The following is a 21,638-nucleotide window of genomic DNA, read 5'->3' as shown; positions in this document are numbered from 1 at the left end:
ACAGTACATGCTCACCTGCGCGTCCCCCAGCGTCTGCTTCCTGACACTGACTGAGCTCCGGCCCTAACAGCACAGCGGTGACGTCACCGCTGTGCTTTCACTTTCACTTTAGGGCCGGCGCTCAGTCAGAGCAGGAAGCAGACGCTGGGGGACGCGCAGGTGAGCATGTACTGTTTGTTTTTTTTACTTTTACGCTGGTAACCAGGGTAAACATCGGGTTACTAAGCGCGGCCCTGCGCTTAGTAACCCGATGTTTACCCTGGTTACCAGTGTAAAACATCGCTGGTATCGTTGCTTTTGGTGTCAAACACAACGATACACGGCGATCGGACGACCAAATAAAGTTCTGGACTTTATTCAGCGACCAGCGACATCACAGCAGGATCCTGATCGCTGCTGCGTGTCAAACTAAACGATATCGCTAGCGAGGACGCTGCAACGTCACGGATCGCTAGCGATATCGTTTAGTGTGACGGTACCTTAAGGCTCTGTTCACACACCACATCAAATTTCTGTTGCTCTTTTACAACTTTGACATACTATCTAGTAAAATGCACAGCTACAGTAAGATAACATGCCATAACTGTAGAAAATAAAGGGTGTTGCTTCGGCGGTGGTCGGCATAGCTTTTAGGCTAGAGAACGACTGAGAGGTTTACCATGATATAATAGTGGGTGGTAACAGTCTGATCCGAACGTTAAACTAAGAACCGTGTGTTCAGTTTTGTAAATTTTTGCCTATTAGATCAATATGTCATTTTTTTGAGTCTTGGGTCCACGTGTTTTTTTCTATATTTGGCAGTAACATAACATGCTTCCATATACTGTCTAGAAAATACACAGCTACAGTAACATAACATGCTTCCATATACTGCTCAGAAAAATACACAGCTACAGTAACATAACATGCTACCATATACTGTCTAGAAAATACACAGCTACAGTAACATAACATGCTTCCATATATTATCTAGTAAAATACAAAGTTACAGTAACATAACATGCTACCATATACTGTCTAGAAAATACACAGCTACAGTAACATAACATGCTTCCATATACTGTCTAGAAAAATACAAAGTTACAGTAACATAGCATGCTTCCATATATTATCTAGTAAAATACAAAGTTACAGTAACATAGCATGCTTCCATATACTGCTCAGAAAAATACACAGCTACAGTAACATAGCATGCTTCCATATACTGTCTAGTAAAATACAAAGTTACAGTAACATAACATGCTTCCATATACTATCTAGTAAAGTACACAAACCTGATGTACTGACAACTCAGTAGATTCTTTGATCTCCATCATAGCTCCTATAAAAAACAAAACCCTTGATGCCAGCGTGAACGAAGACTCAAATCGCTCCTATTCAGGCTTGCCCATTTGCGTTGCAGTTAGCCTAATGAATAATCATATCTACACGGCTTGTGGTAATAAATTACCTCGATCAACAGTCTAATAAAATCAAGAAAATAAATATTATTAGCTTAGTTCCCATTTGTGATCTGAACCTGTAGTAGTGTTTCTATCGCCATTTCCAGTATTTAAGACAATAAGAACAGTGCATTCTGTAGCCCTTATTTCTGCTGTTATAAATCCAGAATCAATGACAGAATCCGGACATATCCTTTAAAAAGAACTAGCGAACTAGCTAAAGGCCATAAATATTAGAGACAAACAGATTCTTTTGATGTTCAGATTTGCCGGCTTTGCCGAATTTTCGCGATAATTTTGATTTGTGGCAAATCCATTTGTGAGAATCTTGAAGACAGCGAGAGAAGACCAAGCTGACCAAGAACTTACGCTCTACATGAACGAGACTTACAGTACCCAGGTACTGGCAAACACTATACAACATATGATAATCTACTAGCTGTCATAGCTGCAGTGCATTATGTGGAAGCATGCACAAAAAGATATTATCCAACCCTCGGATACTTCAGCAGTGTGGAAAACGATGCCGGGCAAGGTCTTTTTTTTTTTTTTTTACAGCGAATCAAATCTAAAAGTTTTCCAATTCGTGTGAAACTGTGAATTTCAGGAAATTCAACTCAAACTTGATTCTCTGCGCATCGTTCCACTCACCTCTAATGAATATGTAAATTTGTTAAAGGTGTAAACGCTCTCATGAATATGCCATGATTTGTTTTAATAGCGCCTCTCCATTCTAGAAATATTGCTCGATCTTTCCTGTATGTAAATCTAGTCTTTTAGCCAACTATGTGTGATTCTCAAGAAGACTACCATAGACAAGAGTTGAGGACCATGCCTACTTGGATATATGTATGATTCATATACATGGAGGAGGGACCCATGTCTCAGAATGGAGAGATGTAGGAACAAAAGAAAAACAAGTCTAGCTTCAGGAGAACAACAGCATTTACACTAGGTACAAATTTACATATTTATGGCAATTGACAGGTTCTCTTTAAAGTCAACTGTGTCACTTGCTTCTGCTGGAAAAATGTAGGTAATTAGTAGAAAGCAGTGCTTGGTATTACCTCTTTAACCCGTATACAGTCATCTGGACTTATCTGTAGACTGCAGGCAGTTAAAGGGCCACAACGCCTGAAGAAGTCACCAACTGGCTCTTTAATGCTGATGAATAAGATGTGGTCATAAATGGGGCCAGGTTATAGAAGAAAGTCAGGCATTCAGATGTTGAATCAGAGGAAGCAGGTCAGGAGCAAGCCAAGTACCACAAATATCAGAATGGCAGGCGAAAGAGAAGTCCAGAGGTCAGCATCAAGTATATTGGCAAATAAGGGGAGAATCAAGAAGTGGAATAGAAAATTAGCAATACCTAAATTAATACCTCGCATGGACCTGAGTGATTGATAGATTTAAGTAGAGTGCCCAAAAAATCCAACCTCCTCATTGGACAACCAGCCAGGAACCCTCACTGTCTGATCAGTCAAGTACTCAGATGGACCGGGCAATTGTACATATAAACAGGGACTAACATCAGCATTAATAAATTGGGAGACATTCTGATTTTGTAAAGTAGACACCCGATGTATAATCTATTGTTCAAGATATTGTAAGTCATAAGAGTAACAGAATTCACTGAGGTGTTTCATGAGGCGACAGGCAGAACAGTGGAATCTGAGCATTTAATGACTGTAATAAATGACTTTGCTTCTTCTAACATGAACATTTTCCTAAACTGAAGAAAATGAATCTGAGCTTGTCTTATATACATCACAGTGTACAGTATTTTTCATGGAAACAGTGAGACATCTTTATGCTGTATAATGAAATCAGTGGAAAATATGAAATTAAAAATAGATGTAGATGGAGGCAAATATTCTCCATTATTAGATAGATCGTGCACTTGGAGGATGCACATTAGAAAACTGCATCTAAACCAAGTCCTGAATCTAGGCGGTACTTACACTGTTTTTTTCTGTGCATAGTGTATGATCATAGTCTTGGAGGTATGAGATGATTTATTAGAGTCGGGGGTACTCGCATAAAAAAACACTGATTAATGCCATGCTTCTGCTTTCTCCACTGAATACATTTCATTTACAATACCAGGGAAAATGGCTAATAAATTTAGTGCATGGCATATCAGCAGTCAGTAATCTGGAAATGATGACTGTCTGTATGAATGCAACAATAAATGTAATGGCTTGTGCTGTGTGTGATGCAGGGGCGGACATACAATATCATTGGTGCAACCTGTGCAGCCGCACAAAGGCATAAATGTGCATTATGATGAGCAACTGGCCTGTTAAGGGCCCATATATTGTACTTGCACGGGGGCACTATTCTGTCTGTGTCCACCAGTGATTTGATGGCAAGAAAAATTTTCCACCATCACAGCAAGTAAAGCATTATTTGTCACGTGAATGACTGCTACATCTGCAGAAAAAAAAAATATTTTTTTTCCCCATTCAGAAAATATATATATATATATATATATATATATATATATATATATATAAAAATTATAGCAATACAAATAATTTTGCTTAACAATATGCTTAACTCAGTAGAGCATGTACTTGTCAGATGGAATAACACACCACATTTGGCAACATGGGGCGACATACGTTCCCATGGTCCATTAACTAGGTATAAAGTTACAAGTAAAGTGTTTTATACAGTGCTCTGCCATGTCCATGGATCATTTACTGTAGTTAATCCAGACCATAATATTATGACATATGATGACACCTGGGAGCGAGTAGTGCGACATTTCATTGAGAGTCACACAGTCCCTCCAGCACAGGTTGTATGTTTTATAGCACGGTCAGTACCTGGGTATTTAGCGAATCATTTCTATTGTGTTCCAGGGTGTTTATGAAATGTTCATTCATTTCAGACAAAGATTTTATCAAGGAAAATTAAAACCTTTATAGAATACAGGATCAGCAACCTCCTACAACCATCCAGATGTTGGGAAACTACAACTCCCAACATACACTAATGGACATCTGTCAGGGAATGGCAGAAGTTGTAATTTCCTGGTATATGGTATTTACAGGTTTCACCAGATAGAGCAAACAATATACAGTGAAATATTAGTTGTATTGGTTTTGAGATTATGTTTATGCAGTGCCCCAGGGTCCTGGTCGCTGCAGTAATATCATTCTCCTCTAGCGGGGAGTGATGTTCCGTTTGAAGGCAATAAAGGAGATCTCTTTACAGGTAACACCAACACACAACACATTTCATACTCCAGTCCACCATGGGGAGCTATGCTCCTATTTATTAGGGCGCTCTTCACGATTAGGTAAAACTGGTGGTCTGGATAGAAAGTTAGGCAGAAGGCAGAAGCTGGCTGAGCTTGACTCAGGCAGCTGCTAGCTGAGCTCCGCTCAGTTAGTGGGTCCCTGACAGGGGTGGGATCCTGTCAGAGGCCTAGGCAGAAGGCCACGGAGCTGCGCCTGCCCCACGTGTGGCAGCATCCTAAGAAAGAGACACGAACAGAGAACTGTATTGTAAAGCGTGAGGAGAAGTCATAGCAAAAGGAGAGGAAACCAGAAGGAGTTGTGCCCTACACAGGCTGCCTCCTTCTGAGGCGCAGGATCCCAGTAGCCAGAACACCGAGGGAGCAAAAGTCCTTTATGCCTTGCTCCAGAGACCAGCAGGACAGCTAATTTCACGTTACTGATCCGCCCCATACCCAGGAGTCGTGGTGGCACCCACGAGAGGCCGGGGCGTGCTAGAGACCCTGTAAAAAGCCTCAGACCACCGGTCCTACGGGTTTGTCCTATCCTATCCATCAGGGGGACAGAGAAAGAGACATAACATCTAGAACATCTACAACAGTTGTGAGGACCTTATGAGAGGCTCAGCAGTAAGGTACTACAACACCCAGGCGCTAGAGGAAGGCTACTGATTTCCACCTGGATAAGGGGACACTGGATTTGCCTCAAAACCGGCCGGACTCTGCCTACCCTGTGATTTGTGCTCTGGACTGTGGATGCTGAAGCCTTCAGTAAAAAGGTAAAGAGACTGCAACCTTGTGTCCTCGTTCTTCACTGGGCCTCTCACCATCCACCATCTACACACTGGGAAGCCCTGGGGATACACTTCACCTGTGGGAAGGTATACCATCTAGCTGCCATAACATCACCCCAGCAGACCCCTAAGCAGCGTCGGTCACCCTGACCGAATACCACAGGTGGCGTCACAAACACTTTCCCTTTAAAGACCTTTCCCCCCTTTTACAACGGACCACCCGAGGGCCACGGACCGGGTCAGCTACCGTGACATCCCCTTTGAGAACCGAAGGACCCGGTACCGAGTACCCCACTGCCCTACGGGGGTGCTCCATTTACATTTTGAATGACCTTACTATTACAGAAGAGCAGGAAAAGATCTACAGTAGATGAATTTTCTGAAATTTGTGGTTTCATGTAAATTCAAACACTTTGAAATTCGACTCGTCGTTCACAAAAAAAGTTGTTGCACACTGCTGAAGCATCACAGAGCAGGATAATGTATTTTTGCTTTGCCATGCGGGCGTCCCCATAATGCCCTGCAGCTATGACATCCAGCAAATTATCATACTGTCATGCTCCTGGATTCGATCCCTTGAGATTGTGTTCTGGAGTTTCCTGCTGGTGATATGTTCTGACATTCTATTGATGGTTGGAGCCAGTCTGTGAGTTTCCAGGTAAGGGTTTTTGCTTTTCTGTTTCTTTGCTATATTTTGCACCTATCTTCTGTTTATCTTTAGTTAGTAGGCAGTATATTTGTTCAAAAGAAGAAAAAGGTTCCAGCTTCTAATAAAATGTAAAACTTTAATCCAACATGGTAAAATCAGAAAAACTCCTGGGACAACACCATGACACTATGGAGGCAAGCGATGCGTTTCGACCGACACAGCGGTCTTTGTCACAGCTGATCTACTTAGTTACCCACCTAGTACAAAAAGGAGCCAAATACCAATGAAATGGTGAGAAATTGTCACTTGACCAAAAGGTCCTGAACGATAAAATAAACTTAGGCATATAACATCAAACATAATAAATATTGATACATGAGTAAATAACAAAATAACCCAATATAATACATATATAGAATTGTATAAAACTCATTAAAAAACAAAGAAACAAAAACTGCATCAAGATAAATTAATAATGGAACATCAACTCGTTCCTTTTGTTCAGACCATCTGGAAACCGAGATTGAATATCCAAAACGCCTCACGTGTAAGCAAGACTTTATGAGTATCATCCCCACGTGAGGATTTTTTTATCTTCGCAATGCCAGTAACCCTCAGAGAATCTGTATTGCATGAGTGATGCTCAATGAGATGTTTAGCTGCGAAGGAAATATTAGAGCTGTTATTTGTGGTGCAAGAAATATCATACAAATGTTCCGATATGCGGTTTTTCAATTTCCTGATGGTACACCCGATATACGCTTTCTTGCATAAAATGCAATCAATTTTGTAGACCACAAACCGTGTATTACAATTAATAAAGTCCTGTATCTTATATAAATTACTGTTACAGCCATTGCCAAAGGACTTTGTGATAATTAGATGCTTGCATGTAGTGCAGTTGGTCACGTTGCACTTATAACTACTTGTACACTTGAGCCGTGTCCCTACATTGATGGGAAGAGAAAGTATTTGGAGACAGTATATTGCCTAACGTGGGCGCTCTTCTAGCTATGATATTACAGCCATCATGTATGATTTTAGCAAGGGTAGAATCTTCATAAAGAATTGGGATTGCTTTATTGATAATGGTTTTAATCATATTGAATTGTGGACTAAATTGTAGACACACATAGGGTCTACCTTCAATGTTCTTTTTATTAATTAAATTATCCTGCTACGGTTGATAACTTGTACAATCCCTGCTGGTACCTGTTCGTGAAGAAATGAGACTGTCTTGATCCTTTTTCTCTGTTATGTTTAATGCTCTATTGAGCATCCAATTGGGATAACCACGTTTGTGAAATTTCCTGCATGATTTCATTAGGTTGTCTTTTAATGCACTGTTGTTATTACAATTGCGTTTTAGCCTAGTGAACTCACCTACGGGAATTGATCTGACAGTGAGCTTCGGGTGACTACTATTTGCATGGAGAATGGTGTTGCCTGCTGTTGGTTTTACATATGTCTGTGTGGAGATCAATTGGCCAGAAACGCCAGTTAATTCTAAATCAAGAAAAGAAATCTTGATTCTGCATGAACATATGTAAATCTTAAATTATAATCATTGTCATTAATGTACTCCACAAACTCCCGTATGGCAAACACATCACCCCTCCATATAATCAACGTATCGTCGATGTATCTGCTATACCAGGAGATGAAGGAAGAAAATCTATTAGATGTTGAAAACAGGAATTGATACTCCCAATAAGCCATAACCAAATTTGCCAATCATCGTGAAAATTTAGCCCCCATCGCCACACCTGTGCACTGTAATATTCAGAATCAAAAGAAAAAAAATTGTGGGTTAATAAGAAAAAAGTGACCTGTAGAATAAAACTAATGAGATCATGAGAATAGGAACTATATCTGTTCAGATGAAATTGTAATGATGACATCGCAATATTGTGTGGAATACACGTATACAGAGAGACTATGTCACAACTCAGCCAAGTATAATCCGACTGCCACTTTTTGTGTGTTAAAACGTCCAAAACATCTTTTGTGTCTTTAATATGACCTGGTGTCCTTAGAACTAGTGGCTGTAGCAAGGAGTCTAACCATTGGCCCATATGTTCATTAATGGAACCTATACTGGAGACTATAGGTTTCATTGGGGGAAATTGAGCTTGTTTGTGGATTTTGGGTAATCCATACAAAATAGGCATGACAGGATGGGGAACTTCCAAAAATCCCGCCTGTTTCTTGGATAATACCCCTAAAGACACACCTTCCTCTATGACCTTATTAATTTTTTGTTTGAACAACACAGTAGGATCGAAGGAGAGTTTTCTGTAAACATTTTCATTGGAAATTAATTTCATGATTTCATTTTTGTAGTCTAAGGAATTCATGATAACAATTACACCCCCTTTATCACTTGTTTTTATAATTATATCCTTCATATCTTTGATGTCCTGAATGGCTTTTCTTTGTTTTTTAGATATATTATTATTGACATTTTCAAATACATATTATTTTTCAAAGATTTGCGTTCACGTTCTACCACCTCCTGAAACTTATTCATGCAATCTACTCGTGACTGTATTGGATAAAAGAAGGGGTTTTTGACCTTGCCTTGACCTTGATCTTTTTTTTTCCTTTTTACGATTGGAAAATCTCAAGATAGATCTTGGGGTCCTGGAGGAAAAATCCCCTTCATTCCAGTCATAAATTCTGTTGGAAGCAAAATCGTCCAAATCTCTTTGGAATTTACGTTTTTTTCTCAGTATGATCTCATCCTCCAGGGTAGTTAGGTCATCTTGGATCTTTTTATAATTATCACTATTTTCAATGTTAATACTCATGGTCTTAAGAGTTTCTTTGCAATTATCAATTTCTTTTTGTATGTCCACCAGTTTCGCCTCTTCGTATTTTATAATGAGGCGCATGAGATTCAATGAACAGGTGCTTAAAATCTCATTCCACTCAACAGAAAATGAATTACCAAAATCAGTAGTAGCTTTTTTCTTTAACCGTAATCCTCTCGGAACCATGTCCTTAGACACATAGTTTTGGAGAGTGGTTAGATCCCACCACGTCTTAGTCTCCTGAATCAATGTTTTTTGTAACTGAGACCACATATCAGCGATATCAGGGGAGTTAGTCTCATCAGGTGTGCTGGAAAAAACCTTGGCAGCTTTTTGCATGCGGTTTCTGGCACAGTCCGTCATGATGCAGTGATAAAAATAGTGACAAGAGTAGATATATGCCTCCAAAATAATAAGTGTGGTAAGTATATTTGTTAACAGTACTTTATATATTCTTTGATTGATATTTCATTATTTACTTTACTCACTCTGGGATCTGTCCTTTGTTCAGCACACTTTTCCTCTTGTACATAATTCACACTCCTCCGGATCTTTGGAAGGAATGTGATGGACTTTTAGGCAGTTAGGTCCCAGTTGCCATCTCCTAGTCTGTGGTTAGGGTAATCTTTGTACCTGCAGGCACCACTAGGAACTAGAGTCGGGATATCTAGTCTATACAGGAACCAGCAGGGTTAACTGCAGTTTTTAAGTAAAATACCTATTATTCAACAGTGAGTTACTTCATAGACATAACACATACCTTGTACAGCGCTGGTCAGTACATAGGACATCACAGATTCCAGTAGAGAACAATTTGTACAGCCCAAGGCCCAGGTGGGCACACGGGCCACAGGCATTGGTGCAGCAGACAGGCAAGGCACGCATGATACATACAGTTAACTGGGGAACTGGAGGTTGCAGGCAGCCAGAACACATTCTGAAGACTGCAGACAGCTTGCAGAATTAGTGAAGTCTGCAGGCTAACAGGAGACTGAAGGATTGGAAGGATTGGAAGTCACAAGCAGCCAAGAGATATCTTGGAGACAGGTTACAGAGTTACTGAAGGCCACAAGCAGACAGGAGACTGAAGGACTGGAAGCTGCAGGCAGACAGTTTGCAGACAAAACTCAGTAACAAGAAAGTCTAAATATCATGGAAGCTGCAGGCAGCTGGGAGAAGCACTCTAAACTGCTAGCAGAAATGCAGCAGAGGTCCTAGAAGACCAGGAACAGGTAAACAGACAGATCTCTGGAGTAACTAGAAAGTCTGAATACCATGGAAGCAGCAGGCAGATAGGAGACATCCTAGCAACTCTAGACAGTTAGCATTGGTACTGAAAGCCGCAGACAGGTAACTCAGAAACTGGAAACCACAGGCAGCCAGGAGATTTACTGAAGTTTGTGGACAGGAACTGTACACAGACAAACTAAAATTGTTCCCAGAAAGTCTTAATACCAAGACACAGGTGTTTGTCTTGGGAAGCCTTATATAGGCCTAGAGAATGCAACACATGGGAACACGCTGGGACTACTTTCATAGCGCAATGTGAAGAACAAAAATTTGGTGGACCAGAGTGTAGGAAGTAGAGCAAAGACCTGGGACAGGTGTGCAACAGTACCCTTCATCAAAGGGCCCCTCCCAAAAAAAGGTCTGTAACCCACGGCCACAGTATTGCTGTAACTGCGCCTTTGAGAATCATGGTCTTGGTATTCAGTCACAGAAAGGGGCTCACTAAGTGAGGTGGATCTTCTAAGCCCAAGATCCGGGTGGGCACATGGGCCACAGGTGTCGGTGCTGCAGACAGGCAAAGCACGCAGGACACAGACAGTTAACTGAGTAACAGAAAGCTACAAGCAACCAGGAGACTTCTTGAAGACAGCTTGCAGAATCATTGAAGTCTGCAGACAAACAGGAGACTCAAGGACAGGAAGCTGCAAGCAGCCAGGAGATGTCTTGGAGATCACAGACCAGGCAGGTTGCAGAGTTACTGAAGTCTGCAGGCAAACAGGAGATTGAGGGACTGGAAGTCAAAAGCAGCCAAGAGATATTTTGGAGACTGAAGACAGGTTGAAGAATTACTGAAGGTTGCAGGCAGACAGGAGACTGAAGGACTGGAATCCACAGGCAGACAGCTTGCAGACAAAACTACAGATTACTTAGAAAGACTGAATACCATGGAAGCTGCAGGCAGATAGGAGGTGTTCTGGAGATTCTAGACCATTAGCAGTGGTACTGAAAGTCATAGACAGGCAACTAAGGGACTGGAAACCGCAGGCAGCCAGGAGATGTCCTGAAGACTATGGACAGGAACTGTGCACAGAAAAACTAAAATGTTACTAGAAAGTCTTAATACTTGGGAAGCCTTTTATAGGCCTAGAAAGATCAATACCGGACTACTTGCAAAGTCTGATGTGTTGCACAAGAAAGTTTAGTGGACTGGGGTGCAGGGAGCAGAGCCCAGAGGTCTTGTTTACAGAGTTTTTGTGATGATGTTAAGTGGAGTTTTGGACTATGCAGTTATTGAGTCAGCAGAGCGTTGGTTACTTTTATACACTATACTGTAGTCCTCAACACTTTACGACTCTACTCTGTAACCTTATAGGGTTTGCCACTTTGTGGCTGAATTGCTGCAGTTCACTCCACTTTTCAATAATGACACCCACAGTTTTGATCACAGAATATTCAGGAGGGAAGAAATGACTTGTTACAAAAAATTGACTTGTTACACTGGTGACATCTTATTACAGGACCACCCTGGTATTTTTGAGCTCTTTAGGATGAGCCATTCTTTCACAAATGTTTGTAAAGGCAGATGGCATGGAGCGGGACTTGGCTTCATACACGTTTCAATGGCACTGAATTAAAATCTGGAATTTAATGATGTCTCACTATTTTTGTCCAGATAGTCTATGTTTAGTTATAAAAGTTTGTTGTGTAAGACTCAATCACTATGAAGATTACATTTAAAAAAATATATATAAAATCAGTGCCATATGATAAAGAATAAAAAGATCCTATTGGTTACTTATGTCTGAATTAGAGAATAGTCATAATGCAGTTCATCTACTATATAATTGTCTAAGGGTCACTTCCGTCTGTCTGTCTGTCACGGAAATCCCAAGTCTCTGATTGGTCGCGGTCAAACGGCCACAACCAATCAGTGATGGGCACATTGCGGGCGAAATTGCTGCTCCCTACTCCCCGGCTGTCAGTGCCCGCTCCATACTCCCCTCCAGTCAGCGCTCACACAGGGTTAATGGCAGCGTTAACGGACCACGTTATGCCGCGGTGTAACGCACTCCGTTAACGCTGCTATTAACCCTGTGTGACGAACTTTTTACTATTGATGCTGCCTATGCAGTATCAATAGTAAAAAGATCTAATGTTAAAAATAATAAAAAAAATAAAAAATCATTATATACTCACCTTTTTTCAGCCCCCGGATCCAGCCCAGGCCTTTCCCGCTCCTCGCGACGGTCCGGTCAATGCATTGCGGTCTCACGAGATGATGGCGTAGCGGTCTCGCGAGACCGCTATGTCATCATCTCGTGAGACTGCAATGCACTCTTAGGACCGGAGCGTCGCGAGGAGAATTGGTAAACACCTGGACTGGATCCGGGGGCCGACGGAGGGTGAGTATATAACTATTTTTTATTTTAATTCTTTTTTAAACAGGGATATGGTGCCCACATTGCTATATACTACGTGGGCTGTGTTAGATACTGCTTGGGCTGTGTTATATACTACGTCTCTGTGCTATACACTATGTGGGCTGTGCTATATACTACGTGGCTGTGGTATATATTACGTGGCTGGGCAACATACTACATTGCTGTGCTCTGTACTACGTGGCCTGGGTTATATACTGCATGGGCAGTGTTATATACTACGTCTCTGTGCTATATACTATGTGGCTATGCAATATATTAGGTGGCTGTGCAATATACTACGTGGCTGTGCAATATACTACGTGGCTGGGTAATATACTACGTGGCTGGGCAATATACTATGTGGCTGGGCAATATACTACGTGTCTGTGCTATTTACTATGAGGGCTGTGCTATATACTACGTGGCTGTGTTATATACTACGTGGGCTGTATTATATACTATGTGGCTGTGCTATATACTACGTGGCTGTGTTATATACTACGTGGGCTGTGTTATATACTATGTGGCTGTGCTACATACTACGTGGGCTGTGTTATATACTACGTGGGCTGTTATACGCTACTTGGCTGTGCTCTATTTCTCTACTGTATCTGTGCATCATGAATCGTGGTATGTGTTAAAGAGGGGGGCCCACTGAGACTCTTTTGCCCGAGGCCCTCAAAAACCTGTAGCTGGTCCTGGCTTCACTGATTGTTCGCGGCCGGGCGTGACCAATCAGCGACAGTCGCAGTCCGCCCGCGAATTGGCGCGGAATTTGAACCACGCTTCACTAATTGGTCGCGGCCTGCCGGCCGAATCCTTTGTATAAATTGCATTACTCTGAAAACTTCATAAATAAACTACATACATATTCTAGAATACCCGATGCGTTAGAATCGGGCCACCATCTAGTACTTGAGATAAGTACGGTACTTCCTTTTTTCTAGGCTTTGAAAATAAATAATCATGTTAAACACAAAATGTGTTGCAACAGTGTGCTAATTCAGACACATGTAACCAGTAGCCTCTTTTCATACTTTATGTTATGACAGTGATTTTATTTATTTTTAGTGATGAGCGAATATACTCGGTACTTGAGATTTCCCGAGCACGCTTGGATGTCCTCCGAGTATTTTTTAGTGCTCGGAGAATTAGTTTTCAGCGCCGCAGCTGAAAGATTTACATCTGTTAGCCAGCTTGATTACATGTGGGGATTCCCTAGCAACCAGGCAACCCCCACATGTACTTATGCTGGCTAGTAGCTGTAAATCATTCAGCTGCGGCACTGAAAACTAATTCTTCGAGTACTTACAAATACTCGGAGGACACCCGAGCATGCTCGGGAAATCTCGAGTACCGAGTATATTCGCTCAACACTATTTATTTTATAATTTTATTGATTTTTTTATTTATTGTCAATTACTTATCAAACTTGTGTCCGTTAATAAACACCATTTTTGGAAGTAACTCCTGGGGGATATCACTGGATCTGGAACAACGGCTGCAGCAAGATCCCATTTTTCTTTCTCCAAGTCCTAAGTGTTAGGGGTTATATTGCATTTCTTACAAAGTAATTCCTAGAAAGCATCTGGTCTGTAGCGGTATTGTATCAAGGTCTTCTCCACTCTGTAAAGTGCATTGGCTCTTTGCTTCATTCTCCTATCTTCTAGGAATTATTGGTATCTATAAGTAATTGATGTCTCCTGCAGGAAAACTCCTGGAGCACCACTTTAAACAAAAAATGCTGGAAAAAGTTAAGCAAACTGTGAACAAGAACACCAATTCCTGGATAGAAAACTTCTAAGGCAGCATATACCAATGAAAGTATAGCTATATATCTGTAAAAGTATATCTTATTTATTTCAAATATATGAGATAAATACATATACCAAGTGATCTAAAGCAACCACACTATACTGGGCAAACATGGTGCTCCTTGTTGTTCCTAAATTTATTGCCTGTGATACTATAAGGGCAGGTGCAGACAAGCGCATTTTGGTCAGTTTGCAATCCGACAAAACATCGGGTCGCACTGGGACCAAAGTTAGCGTATAGGGCAGCCCACATGTCCGATTATGTCCTCAAACATGCACTGTCCGAGAAAAAAAAAACGCTACATGGCTGAATTTGATCTGATATTCGGATCGCACTTGGCTACGCAAGTCTATGAGTGCATGGAAACCACCAGACTGCACTCGGATGTCATCTACGTACAGTTCGATTTCCACAGACTGAAAGAACAGAGAAGATGGAGACATTTTCGTCTCCATCTTCCCCTCATCCGAAAGAATAGGATTACACTGTGATCAAAATCGGATGAAAGAATCGACAGTCGCATGCACCTGCCCTCATGGTGAGCAATGGAGTAATATTTAGTGTGCACACTGTCAACGAGTGAGGTGCTGGTGGAACGGCCTGTAAAGCCCTCAACTCTAGATGATCAGAATTCACCACACACTCTTGGGTTTATGGTGAATACGTTTTATTCAAGTCCGTGCACAAAGGAAACCAAAAATGGGAGCAGGTCAAATGGTGGTACAGAAAGGTGACTAAAAATTATAATAGATGTTTCAACCCATCCCTGGGTCTTAATCATTAAGTTGCTGTTTTCTGAAGGTAGCAAATCAATTTATCACATTAATGTTTAGGAAAGGGGAAGGATTTCCCTGTGGGATCCACAATGAGGTTGCTGGATGGTAGTTGAAGAAAGGTTGTTGGGTGACCTGCTGGTCTGGAGGGCTTGGATAGCGGCGCTCTCGTGCCTTGCTGCAGTGCTGGCTTGAGCGCCGCGATCCAAGCCCTCCAGACCAGCAGGTCACCCAGCAACCTTTCTATAACTACCATCCAGCAACCTCATAGTGGATCCCACAGGGAAATCCTTCCCTTTTCCTAAACATTAATGTGATAACTTGCTCTGCTACCTTCAGAAAACAGCGACTTAATGATTAAGACCCAGGATCGGTCGAAAGTCTCATGATGAGCAAGGCACCTCCGCACCTTTGCACTAAGATACTTCTGACGCCTTGTACCAGTTTAATCCTTAGAGGCCTTTATAGCAGATTTTCCAGCACTGTAAATCGACAACTTGAACAGTATAAGCCCATCATTGCGGGCACATTTATGATAAAATATATGCCCATAAGGATAACCACGGGTCCCATGAACATGTTCATACCTTAAAAATATCACATTTACCATTTTTATGCAATTTATGTCTTCCTGAAACACCGATATCCTTCATGCTCGCAGTTTTACTATCCCGTTTATTGCAGTCTATAATTTCTGTAAGCCGTGCACTCAACCTGATTACAGCACAAGAACCTACGTCAAGGATGAATTTCCTACATACTGCCGACCTGCGCAAATCAAATCAAAACCCAGTCCGCATTGTGCACGTCAGGAAATGGAATTACTTACATTCCCAACCTGCCCCCACCGGAGTGCATGTGTCATTGACAGGACAAGATGGCTGCTTTTAAAGTATGACAGTCACCGACACGTACAGACCTCATTTTAAGAACAGTCAATAAGTCAATGATAAGTCCTACCCTTTTTTTTTTGCAAAGGGAATCAGCTATTACTGTGTTTCTTGACTTATTAGTGATATGAAAGTAAAGAACGTGGGGGTTCAAACTTTGGACAGGGAAAGAAATATCCGCTCGCATAGTAAAAGACATAAATGATGGCGCTTCGGGTCGATACATGTGCTTTTAATGCCATAAACTGAGATTTGGTAATGAAGAATGTTGCAGCAGCTAAAGAAGGAGCCTGACTGCTGCAGAGAAGAGGTCACTTTCCAAATATAGCCATAAGCATTCCCTTTCAGGTCCTGTGACCAATGAGGCAGAAAAAAACTGAGGGAAAAAAAAACTAATTCATTGTATTTGGATTTTAAAAAAACAGTTTAAGAAGAAAAAAAATGAATTGATGATGATGGTGACAGTCCCACAACCCATCCTGAGAGCCTGCTGCCATACATGATGACAGGATGGCACAGCACAGCCTGGCACAAGTAAATGACATCTATCTTACCTTGATCAGGCAGGGAGGATGATAAGGCACCTAGTATATGACTGATTGTATATCCTGGGGGCTGAGAGCTCCTCTCCCCTGTGTGTGGCTCCTGCACTCCCTCTGCCCAGTGCTCAGCTGCCTGCTCTCCTCTCCTCTCCTCTGGTGAGTGTGTTGCAGGAGGCTTCTGCTGCAGTAACAGCTGCTGCTATCAACATTCAAACAAAATAACTCAACACCCAACAGCTGAAAGGCAGAATGATGGGGTGAGGAGGGGAAATGTACAACAATGGGAGGAGTAGTGCCTCTTCCTCTATGACTGGCTATATTGTCCCTTCAAATATTTCTTTACAAGCCTGGCAAAAGCTACAGATAAGATAGCCCTGGCATAGATAGCTATTGCTGTACTCCTCTGCCACACTGCAGTGACTTACAGACTCCTAAAACTTTGGTTGTGGGCAGGATGTAGTAAATGCAGAGGCACATGTATCCGTCTGTCATCATGCATAAAATGCCATAAATTTACTGGCCGATGGGTCAATACTTCACATACTATGAGAAAAGGCGGTGTAGTGCTTAAAGAATTAAAGAGAAGCTGTCGACAGGTTTTAGCACCCCACAGTGATCTAATCTCTGTTCTAATTCTCTACTTTTGTTTTTTTTCCAGTTATTTATTCCATTCTGATTTATCACTTTTCCAATTTTTATGGAGAGTGCAAGGGGCTTGGCCATGCACTTATAGTGCAGCGCCCCAGAGTCCTGGTCGTTGCAGTACTGATGCTCCGCCGCTAAGGGGGGCTATGGTACGTCTGATGGCACTGAAGGAATTCACCTGACCAGGTATCACAGACACCAATACACTTCACAGTCTGGCCTCCAGGGGGAGCTAAGGGTGCTATTTATTAGGCCACTCCTCACAGTTTGGTAAAACTGGGGGTTAGGCAGGAAGTTAGAGAGAAGCTGACTGGGGATCGAACAGGCAACATCCTGTGGCAGAGGGTGTTGCGGGGAGAGACTCAGGGGGGTCCCTGTCAGGGGTGGGATCCTGACGGAGGCCTAGCGAACTGAGAGAACGTTACGGGACCGCGCCTGCACCTGATCGCGGCGGAGAAATACCAGTAGGAGTCGTGCTGTAAGACGAGGCAACATCCTACTGAGGCGCGTAGCCGGTGGCCGGAGCGCCGAGGAAGTACTAGGCTCCAAGCAATACTTCAAACCTACGGCAGGACAGTCAGCTATAGGCGGGCTGTCTCACACAAATCACCTACGAAGACACAGGGGGCAACAACAGGAGAAGGGCGACACTAGGGTCCAGGAAGAGCTCCGAGCCTACCCGTCATACGGGTGCGTCCTAGCCATATCATCTGGGGGACGAAGAGGAACATCAGAATCGAGTTGTGAGGGAACTTCAGAAACAGACACAACAGTTGTGGGGACTATCCCGTAAGCACAGCAGGGGAGGACCACAACACACAAGCGCTAGAAGGTAGGCACAGATTTCCACCTGCAAAGGGAACTCTGGAGGTGCCATCGGACCGGCCGGACTTGCGCAGCCCGGTTAACCGTATTCCGGACTGAGGATCCTGAAGCCTTCAGTAAACAGGTAAAGAGACTGCAACCTGGTGTCCTCGTTATTTACTGCGACATGCACCACACTATTACATCACCCCCACCAACACCTTCATTGTACGCCCCTCAGCAGGGTCACGGGCCGGGTCTAGCCACCGTGACAATCCCAGACCAGAGACTCAGAGGCCCGGTACCGGGTACCCCTCGGCATTGCGGCAGTGGGGGCGCTACAATAGCTCTTAGGTCGCTCTCCTTCTTTTCTCGCCCGCTTCGAGCTTAGTGACAGCCCTACCACTGGTGATCTCGCACAGGTGCCGTCATTCCCCCGGGGAGGCGAATGAGCAGTCAAGTACTGATGATTGTTTGGACTATTGATCATGGCTCCAGGGGATGACGGCATCACTATCACAAGAGTGACATATCATTCAGTGACCGGAGGAAAGGGGTGAGCGGTGAAGGACAGAGAGAGTCCGGAGAACCAAGACTCCTGCACTTGCACCTCAGTTGCATAAAAATTGAAAAAGTGTTTACTCGGGAATGGAAAAATGGATTGAAAAAACAAAGGTAAGGAAATGATCGGCATTACCGGGACCCATCACAGATTCCATCAGCTGGGGGTACTAAATCCTGCTAACAGGTTCCCCATACTATGTTAATTTATTGATGGAGCGCCCCCACACCGCCGCAGGGCCGAGGGGTACCCGGAGCCGGGCCTCTGGGTCTCAGTCCTGGGGTTGTCACGGTGGCTAGACCCGGTCCGTGGCCCTGTCTGTCAGTGGGGGACGTCCGGTGAAATAAGTCGTGTTGTAACGGTGCAGTTGTGGGGTGCAGGTCGCGGTAAATAACGAGGACACCAGGTTGCAGTCTCTTTACCTCTTTACTGGAGATCTCTGAGTCCTCAGTCCAGAATACGGTTCACCAAGCTGCGCAAGTCCGGCCGGTCCAATGGCACCTCCAGAGTTCACTTCACAGGTGGAAATCGGTGCCTTCCTTCTTAGCGCTATGTGTTGTAGTCCTTCCCTGCTGTGCTTACGGAAAGTACCCCACAACCGTTGTGTCTGTTTCTTAAGTTCCCTCACAACTCGATTAAATGATGTTCTTCTAATCTTCCGTCCCTTCCTGATGTTACAGTTGGAACGGCACCCGTTTGTCGGATAGGCCTGGAGTTCTTCCGGGACCCTAGAGACGCCCCTCTCCCGCAATTGCCTCCCAAGACTTCATAGGTGATATGTGTTAGACAGCCCGCCTCAAACTGACTGTCCTGCCGCTGTTTAGAGTATTGCTTGAAGCTGAATGTTATAATACTCCCTCGGCGTTCCGGCCACCGGTAATGCGCCTCAGTAGGGTGTTGCTCCGGTCTTACAGCATGACCCCTACTGGAATTCTCCTATTGCTTGATCTCGTTTCTCACTCAGCACAATCTATCTCGCTTCTAGTCCTTTCTTGGGCACCGCCGCTATTCTCAGCAGGCACGGTCCCGTTACGTTCTTTCCAATGCCAAGCCTCTGCCAGGATCCCACCCCTGGCAGAGACCCTACTGTCTCTTCCTCCACAACACCCTCTGCCACAAGGTGTTGCTTCGTTCAATCCAGTCAGCCTTCTTTCCTAACTTCCTGCCTGACCCCCAGTTTACCCACTATGGTGGGGGAGTGGCCTAATGAATAGCACCCTTAGCTCCCCCCCGGGGGCCCAGCTGTGAAATGTATTGGTGTCTGTGATACCTGATCAGATGAACTCCTTCAGTGCCATCGGACGCACCATGGCTCCCCATAGTGGCGGAGCCACAGTACTGCAACGACCAGGACTCTGGGGCGCTGCACTCCCCCCTGGTTAAACACAGTACTCCGGGACTGGGAAGAAAAAACAACAATACAAGTTAGCAAAAAGACATACAATTTTGTTGAGTGCAAACGACAATAAGCATACTTGAACAGGCTTCCCTTTATGGGAGGTGAAGACACTTGAACGTTACAAACATAGTTAAATATTCTAACATTATAAATTACAGGCTATAAATAACTCCTGTTACCCAACCGGGTATTCTACTAAGTGCAATTTAATGAACAATAATTTAACATTGCCTTCAAGGAACATACACTCCTAGCTCGCTAAAGGCCTTCCCATAATCACATTACAGGGCAAGTTAACTTTTCATTCTCCTACTTTGAACCTGCAGGACCGCCTGTCCCTATGGCACCAGACCTACTGCCTCTCCTTTCTTTTACAGGACCGCCCCGTTCAGCCAGGGCCTACTGCCTTTCTCTACTATACATGGTATAGACATAACATTCCTTTCAATTAGAGAACATGGAGCCGGCTCTACTTGGCTCCTATTAGGACTCACTCACTAACCCCTACGGGTTCACTTTCTGTCCTTAGTAACACATTATTAACTTTCTATGGGGACTCAGGGTTTACCTTCTATCCTCACCTTTTCTATCAACATTATTAAATATCGAACTTCCATCTTTACTCTTCTTACTACCGACTATGCAGGACACTGTGTCTACCCCTACGGGTCTACTGCATCTTTCTTCTAGCTCACACACTTTCTTCTAAGGAACATTATCAACATTTCTTTTTACAGTTTAACCATTTCAATACACATAACTCTTACATGTCAACATTATCATTTTACTTTCACATTACTGTTCTAAAACAGTATCACTCATAAGTACATTTTCAGCATCCCCTTTAAGAGAGGCTCAAGTCTTTCTGAGGTAGCTCGTCTTCTCAGCCTACCAGTCTTTGTTCAGCAAAGGTTCCAGAACGGTATCTTCGCAAAGAGTCTTTAAATAAAACCAGTAGGAAGCGCCTTTAATAAGGTGCAAACTATTTACAAGAAAGTTTGGATCATGCACTGTTCATGATTTCTCAGTTTGTAAAACTTGTGCAAAACTGTAGAAAAACAAACAATAAGGATCCCGGGTCAACTAAGGGATCCATAAATTGTTAACCCTGGACGGGTTTAGTAACAAACAATCAGGAACAATAACTATTTACATTTTTAAAGCAGCCATGCTTACTCATTCTTCGGGGAGGAAGGTGGTTTCCGCCCGGGCCTCACCAGACCAACGGGTCGTCCGACCGGTTCCAGGATCGGGTCCCGCCCCAACAGCGACAGGATCCCGCGCCGGGATGTTCTTTTCGCTGAAGCTCCGGCACGCCCCCAAGGGGCATGGTAAGTCCGGGTGCTCCGTTGTTCCTCGGGGCCAGGTTCAGCGGCCTTTTCAGCGGGAGATTTATCCTCCGGTGTTCCGGCAGTGGCTTGTAGTGCGACGCACCGCTGGACGCCCCGTGCCACCCAGCCAGCTTCGCCTGTTGCTCTCCTCCACCGGGTGTAAGTTACCGCATCACCAGGCTCCAGATCGCGAGGGAATCGTCCTTCACAAGGCTCCACCTCCTCCCGGTCCACATGAACTTGTAGCGGTTCTCCAATCTCCTGTATAATCCCGCGTCCATATTG

General features: G+C 43.5%; 1 protein-coding gene across 2 annotated transcripts in view; it reads right to left on the bottom strand.

The window, feature by feature from the left end:
* The window catches only part of CORO6 (coronin 6), a 178,075-nt gene extending 161,275 nt beyond the window's left edge, over nucleotides 1-16,800 (bottom strand). The window contains exon 1 of one of the 2 annotated variants that reach the window (XM_077294293.1): nucleotides 16,625-16,800. The gene's annotated coding sequence lies outside the window, so the exon portion shown is untranslated. The remainder of the gene's footprint in view (nucleotides 1-16,624) is intronic. The other variant, XM_077294294.1, reaches the window with a different exon arrangement.
* Nucleotides 16,801-21,638: the final 4,838 nt, after the last annotated feature.

This window comes from Ranitomeya variabilis, chromosome 3 (genome assembly GCF_051348905.1).
Source record: "Ranitomeya variabilis isolate aRanVar5 chromosome 3, aRanVar5.hap1, whole genome shotgun sequence".
NCBI lineage: Eukaryota > Metazoa > Chordata > Amphibia > Anura > Dendrobatidae > Ranitomeya > Ranitomeya variabilis.
Note: the sequence above shows the minus strand (reverse complement) of the source record. Positions and strands in the feature narration are given on the sequence as shown.